The sequence below is a fragment of the Dermacentor andersoni genome, chromosome 7 (genome assembly GCF_023375885.2).
Source record: "Dermacentor andersoni chromosome 7, qqDerAnde1_hic_scaffold, whole genome shotgun sequence".
NCBI lineage: Eukaryota > Metazoa > Arthropoda > Arachnida > Ixodida > Ixodidae > Dermacentor > Dermacentor andersoni.
The window spans coordinates 25,106,033-25,121,289 of NC_092820.1; positions in this window are offsets into that span (position 1 = coordinate 25,106,033).

Consider the following 15,257-nt stretch of genomic DNA (forward strand, 5'->3'; position numbering starts at 1 on the left):
TAGCTAGCTGGCATGTCAGTGCACGAATGTAGATAGAAAGCGAGCTTCAGGGTGTCCGGGGGCGCACAGGGACGAGCCTCACTGCAAGTAGCGTACGATTCGCGTAGTGGAATGTGATAGGCGATCGGGCCCTTGAAAACAAACAAAAAATGGCCCATATCCGCAACCAGCATGCACTTATGAGCCAGGCAGGTATGCATGAGGAACGTGAACAAACGCATGCATGGCATACCAATACACAAAAGCTTGCACGCAACATCGGCCGCATTAATTTCGTCTTCGTGCGCGGCTTCTTCGCATGAATGCGCGAACCGTTTTGCAACGAACGCGCATTTTGTTTCTTTTTTTTTTTCCTCTCTCTCGTCTTGCTCGAGCGCGCGCAATACTTACCATATGCATCCGAAACGAGGCACCACCTCGCACCGGCAGCTCACCACAGACACACACACAGAGAAAAAATATTGATAATAAAAAATAACAACAAAACAGACAGACCGAGAGGGTACGGTTGGAGTACGTGGTCTCGCGTGCTCCCGTGGCCGAAGCAAACATGTAGGTGGTCCTGAGAAGGACCGTTTTGTGTTGCTTGCCTGACCGAGGCTGCGGCGCAGACAGCGGCCGAACCGAACTTAGGCGCGCTCGCCACGGATGCGCCGGGCCAGCTGGATGTCCTTCGGCATGATGGTAACGCGCTTGGCGTGGATGGCGCACAGGTTGGTGTCCTCGAAGAGACCGACCAGGTAGGCCTCGCTGGCCTCCTGAAGGGCCATCACAGCCGAACTCTGGAATCGGAGGTCGGTCTTGAAATCCTGAGCGATTTCCCTCACCAAGCGCTGGAACGGCAGCTTGCGGATGAGAAGTTCGGTCGACTTCTGGTAGCGGCGAATTTCACGAAGGGCCACGGTCCCAGGCCTGTACCGATGCGGTTTCTTAACCCCACCTGTGGCAGGTGCACTCTTGCGAGCAGCCTTGGTAGCAAGCTGCTTACGCGGAGCCTTCCCACCGGTGCTCTTACGGGCGGTTTGCTTGGTCCTGGCCATGGCGAACGGAGCGAGCGTCCGAAGTCGTCGACTGCCGGAGTGAAAATGACCCCTGCGCCGCGCGCGTCGTGCTTCGCCGCACTACTCTTCTCCTCTCCAACTCACCCGCCGATTGGCCAGCGCCAGCGCAGCCGTCTCAGGCGGTGCGGCGCACGCCGCCGCCGCCGTTCGCCAGGATGCTGGAGGAGGCACGTTTTCGCGCGGGCGCCTTGTTCGCGGCTAAGGAAAGCACATTCGCAGGCGGTTTAATTGAGTTTAAACACGACAGCATGCTGCGCTGTTCTCTTTCGTTTCAGCCAACACCACAATCTCGCTTATACCGCCGCGCGTCGTGAATTGCCAGTGCCGAGTGTGAGACCACACCACTAATCTCGACAGTGGTTAGCGCTCCACGCCCAACGCCATGGGAGCTGTTATCGCGATCTGCGCGCGACGGAGATGGGTGTGCATGTTTAGGCTACATTATTGCTTGTTCACTGCATTGCTTTGATCATGCTGCTGCTCGTTTCACGAACTACAAGTGCGCGCCACGGTGCCTTCTCGAGGGGCAACTACATCGTGGTGTGGCCGCACTCGGCAGCAAACCCTCTCGCATATGCAGACATGCCAGTACCACACTTTCCCGTCCACGCATTGAAGAACGCGAGGCCCGCATTCGCATCGCAAGATTAACGACAAACTTACGTATGGTCTACCAGCACCACTTCAGAGTTACAGAGAAAACGATGTACTTCCGCTCTAAGAGCGAATTTGGAATACAATATTGACAGGTGTTGAACGCGCGTTAGGAGACACGTTAGGAGCATCAACCAACGCTTCGCAGGCGCGACCCCAAGCACGGCTTCCGCGTGCCACGTATTCGGTACACAGTTTTCGCACTTGCAAGGTTTTGACAAACAATCATCAAACGCAACACTTTGCTCTATACAGAGCGTACATTTCGTCAGCTAGCTTTTTCGATTGCATTCCCGCACGCAACTTCGCCACAGGATCGACGGCGTTGTTGTCATGTTATAGCGAAGCTCCAGCTCGGCAGCCGCCGGCAGAAATCTATTTCCTCGCCAACTAACGCACCGAATTTGGTGCGCCTAATTGCGTGTAAAAGAAAACGTTCAAATCGCGCGCCTGCAACAGCGCAATTTTCAACTGATGCCGAGCTCTTCCTCATTTTTTTAATTATTCTCAGTGATTGTGGAAAACTGTGAAATGGAAGAGAGGAAAAAAAAAAAAAGAGCAGTTCAAGTGTGCGCTTTAAAGCTCCGTCGCGCAGCAATGGAACCGGATTTGGAAATTCTGTTAATTGCACAAGGCGATATGTATAAAGGGAACACAATTTATACGCCTCGATAAGATATACCATTCATGCGTGAGTATGACTTTTACAATACCTTCATAGACATGAGAGGCGTTTTCGATGGGATGAAAATTTTTAGACAGAACTTGCGTTAGTTGTTGTGTGCAATTCACACGATCGCGGTACCGATTTGTATTGTTGAGATATGAAACTTTGTACTTCTTAACCTGCCAGTACTCGTGCATTATGGAAGGAAAAAAAGAAACGTCACCGCACCACCACACGTTTTTCTCACATGCAACAAGCTTCGTTTACATGGCTGCATTAGTTCTCTCGTGACAACCCGTTGTTTTCTCTTGGGTGTGTTCCGATGCATTACTTGGAGTTCACCTCCGAGCTACACGCACGACCCGTATGACCTCATTGCGCACTGTGTACGCCTTGCTTCGTCCTCGGCTATTCCCTTTGCACGCACATGCCAGTGAGTTCACAGTAGCAATCCATACATAAACAAGAGAAAAGAAATAACCAAAAGTGCCGAGTTTCTTCAAAGTAAGCGGCCCGTACATTTTCTCCGGCTGCTCCTTCCCCATTTGTTTACCTGTTGAGCCATCATCTCGCTTTGCTATACGTCAAGGCCATAGGCGCACACATTTCCCGGCGGCTTCGTGGGAGAAATGTAAAATAATTGGCGCGAGCTTGGCTTTCATTAAACGCAACACGAATGCGAAATCCGTGCGATGGCGACGGCCGGCGCGTGTCAGTTTCTCTTACCTTCGCGTGCCAATACATGCGACATGAGTGAGGGAGCAGCCGGTTCAAATTCGGAATCTTTCTGTACAGCAGCTTTCACATTTACGATTTTCCAGGGATGCAGCGGCAAGAGGTAGTCTTGTGCACTTTGGCGCTTCCACGCAATGACATTACGCAACCGCCTTACAGCGCATAAATACGCGTGGCACAAACTGCCAAAAGGACAAATGTTCACACGTAGGACAGGAGGCTCCATCTGGCGGCGAAGAGTTCGACAAATACGCGATGCACCGCTCAAATCGCCAAGCGGGCGGCCGCTCGTCTCCCGCTTGGCATGCACAAATACGTTGCTCGAAAAAGTTTGTTTTCTTTAAACGCAGCGCATGTCCAGCGCCCGCTTCCTTACCGATCTAAGTATATGGCGCGAACAAGGTCGCCCAGCATCACCTACGCGCACGCATGACGAAAGAGCGAGTCGTATACAAATAACGAGAGAAAATGAGCCTGCACTGTGAAAGCATATTTCTGTCTAGGCAAGCACACTTCACCGCTCTGCTCCTGTATTTTATTTTCCTCTTGTTTTGGGCGACTCGGGGGTGCATTGGCTTGCAAGAACCACATTGACCTCGAACCAACTGCTTATCACCTATAGCGCGCGCATAAGAAATCCCCCTGTGCACGAGTATTACAGACAACAGCACCAATGAAAACAGCACGCCCCTCGGTGTCTACCGCGCGCACCCTCGTCCACTTGAATACAACGCAGTGAGCCCGGTTCTAGCGACAGCTACCTAGCTAATCTCCTCACCTTTCCATTCATTTGCGTCGCTCAAAAGAGTTACGCAATTGTGAATCGCACGGTGGTAGTCCACGGCCGCCCATCGCGCATGCAACAACCACAAGGCTAGACGAGGGACACGACGGGCGCTCAGCTCGTAGGCCAAGAGGACTGGCACATTATTGTTTCTCCGACGCAAACCAACGAAGCCGTGCGAATGCAGCTCAGAATGCAGCTCAGGCTCGCTCATTTAACGCTTGCACTGGAGAGAACAAATAACTGCTGTCTGTAGAAAACTCGCTTTCAGCTGTTACACACTGGCCCGTGCCGGGCAATATTTTCCTCGTGCTTTGCTTCGTTGCATATCCACACGAGCTATTGCTGTGAAATATGGGGCCTTACTTAACTTAAGTGTGCCCGCTGACCGCCACGCTCGGCGTATGTAACCGAGTGCTGCCGCCCGGCTCATACTCTTCTCCAAGGGAGTAGAAGAAGCGAGCCACTTCAAAGCGACAAAATGCGCATCGACGAGCTTACGATTACCTTTCTTTTAATCATCATGCCACTCTGGCTGGCTCAACAAGGGTCCAACCAAAGGCGACAACTGAGCTGCACGAACGACCGGCACGTCGCAACTAGGACACGCTGAGGGCGGGCGAAATGGCAGCAACACAACACGCAGTGGCGAGCGCAAATGCAATCGAGCAGAGCTCGCCTTGCGAGGGCGAAAAACTATGCTACCACGCCTTATGAATACACGCGGTTGCGCTCGCTCACCTGACCAAGTTCACCGCGCGTGTCTCGTACGGCCGAACGCGAGATAATGGCGTGCAAAAGAGGGTTAACGGAGCAGGAGATCGCAAATCCTGCGCATCACTGCCGAAGCACCAAGTGGGTAGCCCTGAAGAGGGCTGTTGGGTTCTTCAGAGGAGCTGATGCGCTGCTTGCAGACGACGTCGCGCACGCGCGCTGCTTAGCCTCCGAAACCGTAGAGGGTGCGGCCCTGACGCTTGAGGGCATACACAACGTCCATGGCGGTCACGGTCTTGCGCTTGGCGTGCTCAGTGTAGGTGACGGCGTCCCGAATCACGTTCTCGAGGAACACCTTGAGCACACCGCGTGTCTCCTCGTAGATCAGGCCGGAGATACGCTTGACACCGCCACGGCGAGCGAGGCGACGGATGGCAGGCTTGGTGATGCCTTGGATGTTGTCACGCAACACCTTACGATGACGCTTCGCGCCACCCTTGCCGAGCCCCTTGCCGCCCTTGCCACGTCCAGACATCTCGGCTGTTGCTGCTGCTTCGGAGCGAGTCAGGAAAGCGAATGCCGCGTCCTTGCGCCGCGACTGAGCGACGAAGCCGCGCCGCAAAAAAGAGGGCGAGGAGGATGAACGCGCGCCGATTGGCTCCCGGGCAGCGCGGCCTCTCTTCGCGAGTGAGTCGCTGGTTGCTGCACTGAGCCCTGCTTAGGCCACGCACTGAGTTCAAGACAAGTGGCCTCGCAACACAATCGCAGAGTTTACTTTTGTTTTTCTTATGTTGTCTCTTTTTGGGCATTCCACACTGCAACGTAGGCTGATGTTCAACCAGCCTCCCTTCTTATTTTGCTCAACTCGCCAAGGGAAAAACAAACGTGTCAACAATGTTATTGTGGTATGTTGCACGCACTCACTGCTCGTGTCGCGCCCCAGGAACAAGTTTATTGTGTTCTCATAATTGTGATTACTCGTTCTATTCACCGTTAGCTCGGCTACGCTTGCAAGTGCACCCTGGTCATTGCCGCAAAGCACACCGCGCGCACAACTTCAAACTCAGCCACGCCAACACGGTTCGCTTGATCACTAGTCGCAAAACAGGGCGCGCTCATGCTCCGCTCGCCTCAGGCGTTTCAAATTTCGCACGCAGGCACCGCTGACTGGTGCCCACACGACCGTCAAATTTCGTCGCGATAGCTTACGTAGCCTCGCAGATAGCGTCAGCGAAATCAGCCTAAGACGCGCGCGCGAGCCAAATTCAGCATTCTAGGGGACGGAAGAGAGCGAGGGCAGTGCTGGCGGCGCTCCGACCTCCTCCCTCTCCCATCGCGCCCAGCCCGTACGAAGGCAGCTACGCAGGACGCGCGCGCAACCGCTATGCAGTATGCGGAGAGCCGCGCGCATCTCTCCTTTTTCCACTTCAAATTACCACTACATTTGTAATAACAGCGTAAAATTTCCCTTACGCGCTGCTGCTTCGTGAACGTGCTAACGCATTTCCGCTCGCCAGCCACTGCTACAGCGATGCGGCGCTGACAGCACGCGGCTCTAAATTTCAGTCCGGAGCACTGCTCTATACGTGCGGGCGGCCGCCGAGTGGGCATTCTAGCACACGCAGCGACCGACGACATTAGTTCTAGCAGCCATAGAGGCACACCTCGGGACCCGCAAATGCGCGTCGACCGAAAATAAGAAATAAAATGTGAAAAAACGGACGAGGGCTGCCTGCTTTTAAAACTTACGCTACATCAGAATTAAGTAAATGTGCAGCAACGACCGCCTCATCAGCCTAGGTGTGCGAAACACGCGCCGTGGCAATTAGTGCAGGCGAACGTGGCCGCTCGCGCGGAGTCGGCTCACGCGCCCTATACTCGCTTTGTTTGTGTTGTTGTGCTGAGCGCCTGGCGTTCTGTGCGTTTCTGCTACGAAACTTTTAGCACACGCGCTGTCGCAATGAGAACGCGTTGTCCGACAGCGCGCGTCGGGTTTTTTTTTCTAAACGAGGAAGCGTCGAACAGAGGGAACGGACGGAATCGTCGAGATTCTCACTACATCCCAATGCCAATGCAGACACTTTGGGTGGCTCTGAGAAGAGCCGTTGGGTGTGGGCTGGGCGGACGAGCGCTCGGTCGCCTACTTGGAGCTGGTGTACTTGGTGACGGCTTTGGTGCCCTCGGACACGGCGTGTTTGGCCAGCTCGCCGGGCAACAGCAGACGCACGGCAGTCTGGATCTCCCGGCTCGTGATGGTCGAGCGCTTGTTGTAGTGAGCCAGACGGGACGACTCCGCGGCGATACGCTCGAAGATGTCGTTCACGAAGCTGTTCATGATAGACATGGCCTTGCTGGAGACTCCAGTGTCCGGGTGCACCTGCTTCAGCACCTTGTAGATATAGATGGAGAAGCTCTCCTTCCTGCGGCGCTTCTTCTTCTTCTTGTCGGTGGCGCGCACGTTCTTCTGCGCCTTGCCGGCCTTCTTCACGGCCTTACCGCTGGGCTGGGGAGGCATCGCACCGTTGTGAGTAGCCGAGCAAACGAGATCGAAATACGCGCGACCGGTCGCGCGCGCCCCGTTTTTATCGCGGGAGGGTGGTGTTCACGCGACCTCGCATATCCGCGCGCGCCATTGGTCCGCGCGGCCTCTCTCCCTTTCCCTCGCGCTTTCCTTTGGGACCGGCGGCGGCGACAGCGGCGAAGGCACTACGAGCACGGCTCAAATCGCTCACAGATCGCGACTGCGTCAGTCGTGAGTACGAGGGTGTAGTTAGGTTGTGTCGTAGGTGTAACCTGGCAGGACACCACGCCGCCGCGTGTGACACACCTAAGTGCGCGCGCTGCGAGCAGTTCGGCCACGCGTCATGCGACGCGGCGTGCGTACGATGCGGTGGTGACCATGCGGTTTCGGCGTGTAGTGTCCGCACCTACTCGTCAGTGACCGCGAGGCCTGAGCAGCAGGTACCTGCCGTTGAGGAAGCGGTTGCTTCGCCGGTAGCTGATATGGTCTCTGCCTTGAATGAAGGAGATAGCCAGGCCTCCTCGAGCGTGGTCGAAGCTGCCGAGTGCGGCGGCGATTCCGTGGACGCCACCGCGGTCGCTTCCCCGTCTGCCACGGCAACGTGCGATGGGGGAGCGGGCGAGGAGGTTGAAGCGGGCATCGCTGCTGCCTCCGTGGCTGGTACGCCTGTCGCTACAGCGGCCGCTACCCCTGGCGCGTTGGAACCGCTGACTGGCACGACTGGCACTGTTAGCCGGTCGGGCCATAAGCGTAAGAGCCGGCGCGCTCACCGCGCTGGCTCCGCTGCCAGGGCGGCGGCCGCGGAGCGTGCGTCGAGCTCGGACGAAGGTGGCTCCCAGGGCTCGGAGACTGGCCCTCCAGAACATAAGCGCAGTGCCGTAGAGACATCCGACTCTGATACTGACGTTCAATCGGACACGGAGAGTTCCCCTCCTTGTCCGCATTGCAAATTGACTCGGTGCGATTGCTCTGAGATGTCAGACAGGTACTATGAGTCTACTGATGAGGGGTCTCCAATCTCGGAGACTCTCTCATAGGTAGTCTTTGCTTATTTGTCTTTAGCGGCTAGTATTCCCTAATACTAGCCTGCTCTTTATTTATTTTCCTAGTTTTTCGTCCTCCTTTGTTTTTACTAGCTTTTAGCTAAATTCCTTCCCCTTTGAAATGGCTCCTTCTCTCACTATAGCTACCTTTAATTGTCGTGGTTTGTCGCGCGCTTCTAAGCAGTTAGAGGTTATAAATTTGGCTAAATCCAAAAAGGTAGATGTTCTCGTACTTCAGGAAACTTACGTTCATAGGCTAGGCCAGATCAGCCACTTCGACCGGATTTTTCGCACTCGGTCTTACTGGAGTTATGGCGCGTCGGGCAGCCGAGGTACGGCCATCGTTTTGATGCCGAATTTCGACGGCCTTGTTATTCGCCATGCCAGGGATTCCGAGGGCCGCGTCTTGTCGGTGGATCTTGATTGTGGCATTCGAATTGTTAATGTTTATGCTCCAACCCGGGCTAGAGAACAGAGAGAGTTTTTCGATACGTTAGAACCCTATTTGGTCGGTCCCTCTCGACTAGTTTTAGTAGGCGACTTCAACTGTGTGTTAGAACTAGTTGACCGCCTCTCACGTAGAGGGACTCCATTACGTAAAGATAAGCGTGCAATTGCTACACTGCGACAGCTCGTCGATGGGCTGGGACTGGTCGATGCTTGGCGCCTACTCCGCTCTGGACAGTCAGGAATGACATGGACAGGGAGAGGTGGGCAGAGCCGCATCGATCGTTTTTACATCTCATCGTCACTGGCTCCCAGTGTGCATTCCTCGTGGTTAACTCCTTCTGCTCTTAGCGACCACTGCTTCCTAATTCTGCGGTTTGCCGATTCTAGCTTAGTACCAAAGGCAAAGAGACCGTGGCGCTTAAATCCACGTCTCCTAAAAGATAGGCAGGCAACCGCAGAGGTATCATCCATACTATTTCGATCGCTTCATAACACAGCGAATCTTAGTGGTACGGAATGGGATGACGTGAAGGTCAGGGTGCGTGAGTGCTTCAGGTCTTGGGGCAAGCGTCGAGCGCGCGAGGAGCGTGAGGAGATAAAAATCGTCTCCGACGCGATCCTCCTGCTCTCGAGGCCACTGTCCGGCGGGCCTGGAGTTGCTCCGGCACTGGCCTCACTCCGAAAGGAACTTCGGATTCTCCTGCAGCGACGCTGGGATGGCTTGAGGGCCACAACCCGAGCAGAACTGTGGGAAATGGAAGCGTGGTGCAGCAGAAACGTCCTACGTAAACATCTTTCAAGGAAGAGCACAACTCTCTCTTCCCTAATAGATCCAAGCGATAATAGCATAGTCGACTCACCAGATGGAGTTCTCGCACTGGCGAGGCAGTTTTACATGTCCTTGTATGCTGAACCAGTTGCCTCTCCAGCTGTTTTTCCGTTTGCTCTACCAGCTGAGCCGCCACAAGTGTGCGACTCAGCCATAGATGAGGACGAGTTATTTTCCGCCTTGAAGTCTATGAAGCGTAATCGCAGTCCAGGATCCGATGGTCTTACAGTCGAGTTTTATGTTAAATTTTGGACACTGTTAGGGAAGCCGTTCACATCACTGGTGAACCGGCTACTCAGTGAAGGGACCTTGTCAGCGTCTCAACGAGAGGGGCTAATCACTCTCCTTTGTAAGGACGAGTCGAGGAGCACCGATCTGCGAGCATGGCGTCCAATCACGCTTCTGAACTGCGATTACAAGCTCATAGCAAAGTGCCTGTGCACGCGACTCACGCCAGTACTCAGCACTGTTTTGGGTCCGTACCAGGCATGTAGTGTCCAGGGGCGCTCTTGTCAGCTTCACGGTTTAGCAGTGAGGGACCTTCTCCTGTGGGCAAACACCAGGAAACTTCCAGGTATTCTTTGCTCCTTTGATCAGGAGAAGGCTTTCGACATCATTAGCCATAGGTACCTTTTCCGTGTTTTGGAAGAGGCTGGTTTTAGTGTGGGTTTTCGGCAGATGGTCCAAGCTTTGTATTCTCGACCGACTTCTGCTGTTGTCATACGGGACCGCGTCTCGGAGGCGTTCATTGTGGGCCGTGGTGTACGGCAGGGGGACCCCCTCTCACCTGCCCTCTACGTACTCGCTTTTGAACCGCTTCTGCAGAGGTTGTCCTGTGACAGCAGAATTGGCAGGTTCCTACTCCCACCAGGTTCCCCTCCGGTTGCACTATTTGCCTACGCGGATGACTTGTCCATTGTCGTCCCTGACGAAGCATCAGCTTGCGGCGTCTTGGAGGTCATGGACAGTTACTGCAGGGCGAGTGGTGCAAGGTTGAATAGGTCGAAAAGTGCAGCCATGTACTTGAACTCCACTCCGTCCAGTCCGCAGCCCGTTCATGGTCTCCCCGTGAAAACGCGGCTGCGCATTCTAGGCTTCCAATTCGAACCAGATGGTCTGTCTCCTGAAAACTGGCAACAGGCTAAGGAGAAGCTTGAAACCAGAATTCAGCAGTTCAGCGCGTTGTCATGCCCATTGACTGCTCGAGCGACAATCCTGCGCTCACTTCTGTTTTCGTTCCTGACGTATGTGGCGTGTGTGTCTCCTGTTCCGACCCGAACCAAGCATATCTTGGAGAGGGTCCTCTTTCGCTTCCTTTGGAAGGGTACAAATGGTTGTGTAGCTAGGCGGGTGCTCAAGCTGCCCAGGGATAAGGGAGGACTCGGAATTCCCGACCTGGGCATCGTGGCTACCGCACTACACGTCAGATGGACCCAGGTCGCTCTTAACTCGGATATGCTCCTGACTCGAAGCTTTACCTCGTTTTTCCTTAGCACCCGACTCCGCTTGTTTTCGCAGAGCACTTTTTCGCACTGCGTTCCTCGTTCAGGTACCCCGTCCACCATTTATGCGGCGGCTGCCAACTCTTTGGTAAGCCTCCGCAAGGTTCGCCCCGACATCGACGTAGTTTCAACTCCACTCCAAGAATTAGTAGACATCCTTACCCCAGGCCTCCCTCCACACTGCCAAATGTATGACCTGTCCATTCACAGGCCAAACTGGAAGCTCATCACGGCTAGCTTCCTCGACGCTAGGCGAGCCACCTTTATGTATCGCCTGGCGCGAGGGTGCCTGCCGTTGGGCTACAGGCCCTTCACTGCCGTCCCGGTTAGTGGAGTGTGCCCGTTCTGTGGCGCTCGTGAGGACACGGTTCATGCCTTTACGCAGTGTTTGCTTCCTGCAGCTCTTCTCTGTAGGATCGCTAGTCTTTTTAATCTCCCAGGCATTCCTTATCAGACAGTCCGATTTTTGCACCCTTTGCCTAATCAGGCGGTCAACCAGTTCGTGCTTCTCCTCGCTGAGTGCTCCTACCAAGTGTGGTTGGCACGACGCGATGCAGTTTTCGGGGGGAGGGCGCCGGGCCTTCACGAAGTGCTTGCGAAAGCACGGAAGGAGGTCTGGTTCCATCTCACCCGGGAGCGGCACCGCTTGGGCGAGAAGAAGTTTCTCGAAGTGTGGGCCCGTCCTGCGGTGATTTTTGATGAGTCAGGCGGAAAGCTTTCCATTAAGTTATGATGCATGCTCCTAACGTCGCTCGACTCGGCCGTGTGCGCCAGTCGATCCACGGGGTTTTGTCTGGTTCAGCGGAACCCAGAGCTAGAACCGGTGGTGGCGCACCCTTGGTTGGTCGCGCTGCTCCGCGGACGGCTTTGGTACTCTGCATGGTTGTATGCCTTGGGCTTTTTTGCGCCGAGGCAGTCCGAGGGTCATTCAGGCTTAAGTCCTGTAAGACCGACATGGCTGTTTGTGTGTTGTGTGCGGTAGCTCTGTGTTGCTGCACCACAACAGCCCCCTTGTCCGGGAAGGACCGTTGGCCCGAACCAAGTCCCCCCACCCAGTCAGCCCGGGTTGTGGGGGAGTACCGGGGTCAATGTATCGGATGATGATGGGTTGATGAGATCTGTACGCTCATGGACGCGGTGCCTTCAAAGGTGCCAAGTCCTCCTCCCATCTGACAACGGTATTCTCTGTCTCACTCTACGCATCAGCAGCACCAGCATGTCCGGACGCGGCAAAGGCGGCAAGGCGAAGGGCAAGAGCAAGACGCGTTCCAGCCGCGCGGGTCTCCAGTTCCCCGTGGGCCGTATCCACCGTCTCCTGCGCAAGGGAAACTACGCCGAGCGCGTCGGAGCGGGCGCTCCCGTCTACCTCGCGGCCGTCCTCGAGTACCTGGCTGCCGAAGTGCTCGAGCTCGCTGGCAACGCGGCTCGTGACAACAAGAAGACCAGGATCATCCCCCGCCACCTGCAGCTCGCCATCCGCAACGACGAGGAGCTGAACAAGCTGCTCTCCGGCGTGACGATCGCGCAGGGCGGCGTCTTGCCCAACATCCAAGCTGTGCTTCTCCCAAAGAAGACCGAGAAGAAGGCGTAAGCGAGCAGCTCCCAGCCGCCGGACTACAGTCGCGCTCGTCGCACAACCCAACGGTCCTTGTCAGGACCACCGAAATGCGTGTGACGGCAGGGTTTTGCTTGGCAATCCCGTTCTCTGCGCCCGTTTCCCTCTGTTTGAATTAGCGCAACCGTGCCTGTTGAACTGACGCTGCTGCTAGCTAGCTGGCATGTCAGTGCACGAATGTAGATAGAAAGCGAGCTTCAGGGTGTCCGGGGGCGCACAGGGACGAGCCTCACTGCAAGTAGCGTACGATTCGCGTAGTGGAATGTGATAGGCGATCGGGCCCTTGAAAACAAACAAAAAATGGCCCATATCCGCAACCAGCATGCACTTATGAGCCAGGCAGGTATGCATGAGGAACGTGAACAAACGCATGCATGGCATACCAATACACAAAAGCTTGCACGCAACATCGGCCGCATTAATTTCGTCTTCGTGCGCGGCTTCTTCGCATGAATGCGCGAACCGTTTTGCAACGAACGCGCATTTTGTTTCTTTTTTTTTTTCCTCTCTCTCGTCTTGCTCGAGCGCGCGCAATACTTACCATATGCATCCGAAACGAGGCACCACCTCGCACCGGCAGCTCACCACAGACACACACACAGAGAAAAAATATTGATAATAAAAAATAACAACAAAACAGACAGACCGAGAGGGTACGGTTGGAGTACGTGGTCTCGCGTGCTCCCGTGGCCGAAGCAAACATGTAGGTGGTCCTGAGAAGGACCGTTTTGTGTTGCTTGCCTGACCGAGGCTGCGGCGCAGACAGCGGCCGAACCGAACTTAGGCGCGCTCGCCACGGATGCGCCGGGCCAGCTGGATGTCCTTCGGCATGATGGTAACGCGCTTGGCGTGGATGGCGCACAGGTTGGTGTCCTCGAAGAGACCGACCAGGTAGGCCTCGCTGGCCTCCTGAAGGGCCATCACAGCCGAACTCTGGAATCGGAGGTCGGTCTTGAAATCCTGAGCGATTTCCCTCACCAAGCGCTGGAACGGCAGCTTGCGGATGAGAAGTTCGGTCGACTTCTGGTAGCGGCGAATTTCACGAAGGGCCACGGTCCCAGGCCTGTACCGATGCGGTTTCTTAACCCCACCTGTGGCAGGTGCACTCTTGCGAGCAGCCTTGGTAGCAAGCTGCTTACGCGGAGCCTTCCCACCGGTGCTCTTACGGGCGGTTTGCTTGGTCCTGGCCATGGCGAACGGAGCGAGCGTCCGAAGTCGTCGACTGCCGGAGTGAAAATGACCCCTGCGCCGCGCGCGTCGTGCTTCGCCGCACTACTCTTCTCCTCTCCAACTCACCCGCCGATTGGCCAGCGCCAGCGCAGCCGTCTCAGGCGGTGCGGCGCACGCCGCCGCCGCCGTTCGCCAGGATGCTGGAGGAGGCACGTTTTCGCGCGGGCGCCTTGTTCGCGGCTAAGGAAAGCACATTCGCAGGCGGTTTAATTGAGTTTAAACACGACAGCATGCTGCGCTGTTCTCTTTCGTTTCAGCCAACACCACAATCTCGCTTATACCGCCGCGCGTCGTGAATTGCCAGTGCCGAGTGTGAGACCACACCACTAATCTCGACAGTGGTTAGCGCTCCACGCCCAACGCCATGGGAGCTGTTATCGCGATCTGCGCGCGACGGAGATGGGTGTGCATGTTTAGGCTACATTATTGCTTGTTCACTGCATTGCTTTGATCATGCTGCTGCTCGTTTCACGAACTACAAGTGCGCGCCACGGTGCCTTCTCGAGGGGCAACTACATCGTGGTGTGGCCGCACTCGGCAGCAAACCCTCTCGCATATGCAGACATGCCAGTACCACACTTTCCCGTCCACGCATTGAAGAACGCGAGGCCCGCATTCGCATCGCAAGATTAACGACAAACTTACGTATGGTCTACCAGCACCACTTCAGAGTTACAGAGAAAACGATGTACTTCCGCTCTAAGAGCGAATTTGGAATACAATATTGACAGGTGTTGAACGCGCGTTAGGAGACACGTTAGGAGCATCAACCAACGCTTCGCAGGCGCGACCCCAAGCACGGCTTCCGCGTGCCACGTATTCGGTACACAGTTTTCGCACTTGCAAGGTTTTGACAAACAATCATCAAACGCAACACTTTGCTCTATACAGAGCGTACATTTCGTCAGCTAGCTTTTTCGATTGCATTCCCGCACGCAACTTCGCCACAGGATCGACGGCGTTGTTGTCATGTTATAGCGAAGCTCCAGCTCGGCAGCCGCCGGCAGAAATCTATTTCCTCGCCAACTAACGCACCGAATTTGGTGCGCCTAATTGCGTGTAAAAGAAAACGTTCAAATCGCGCGCCTGCAACAGCGCAATTTTCAACTGATGCCGAGCTCTTCCTCATTTTTTTAATTATTCTCAGTGATTGTGGAAAACTGTGAAATGGAAGAGAGGAAAAAAAAAAAAAGAGCAGTTCAAGTGTGCGCTTTAAAGCTCCGTCGCGCAGCAATGGAACCGGATTTGGAAATTCTGTTAATTGCACAAGGCGATATGTATAAAGGGAACACAATTTATACGCCTCGATAAGATATACCATTCATGCGTGAGTATGACTTTTACAATACCTTCATAGACATGAGAGGCGTTTTCGATGGGATGAAAATTTTTAGACAGAACTTGCGTTAGTTGTTGTGTGCAATTCACACGATCGCGGTACCGATTTGTATT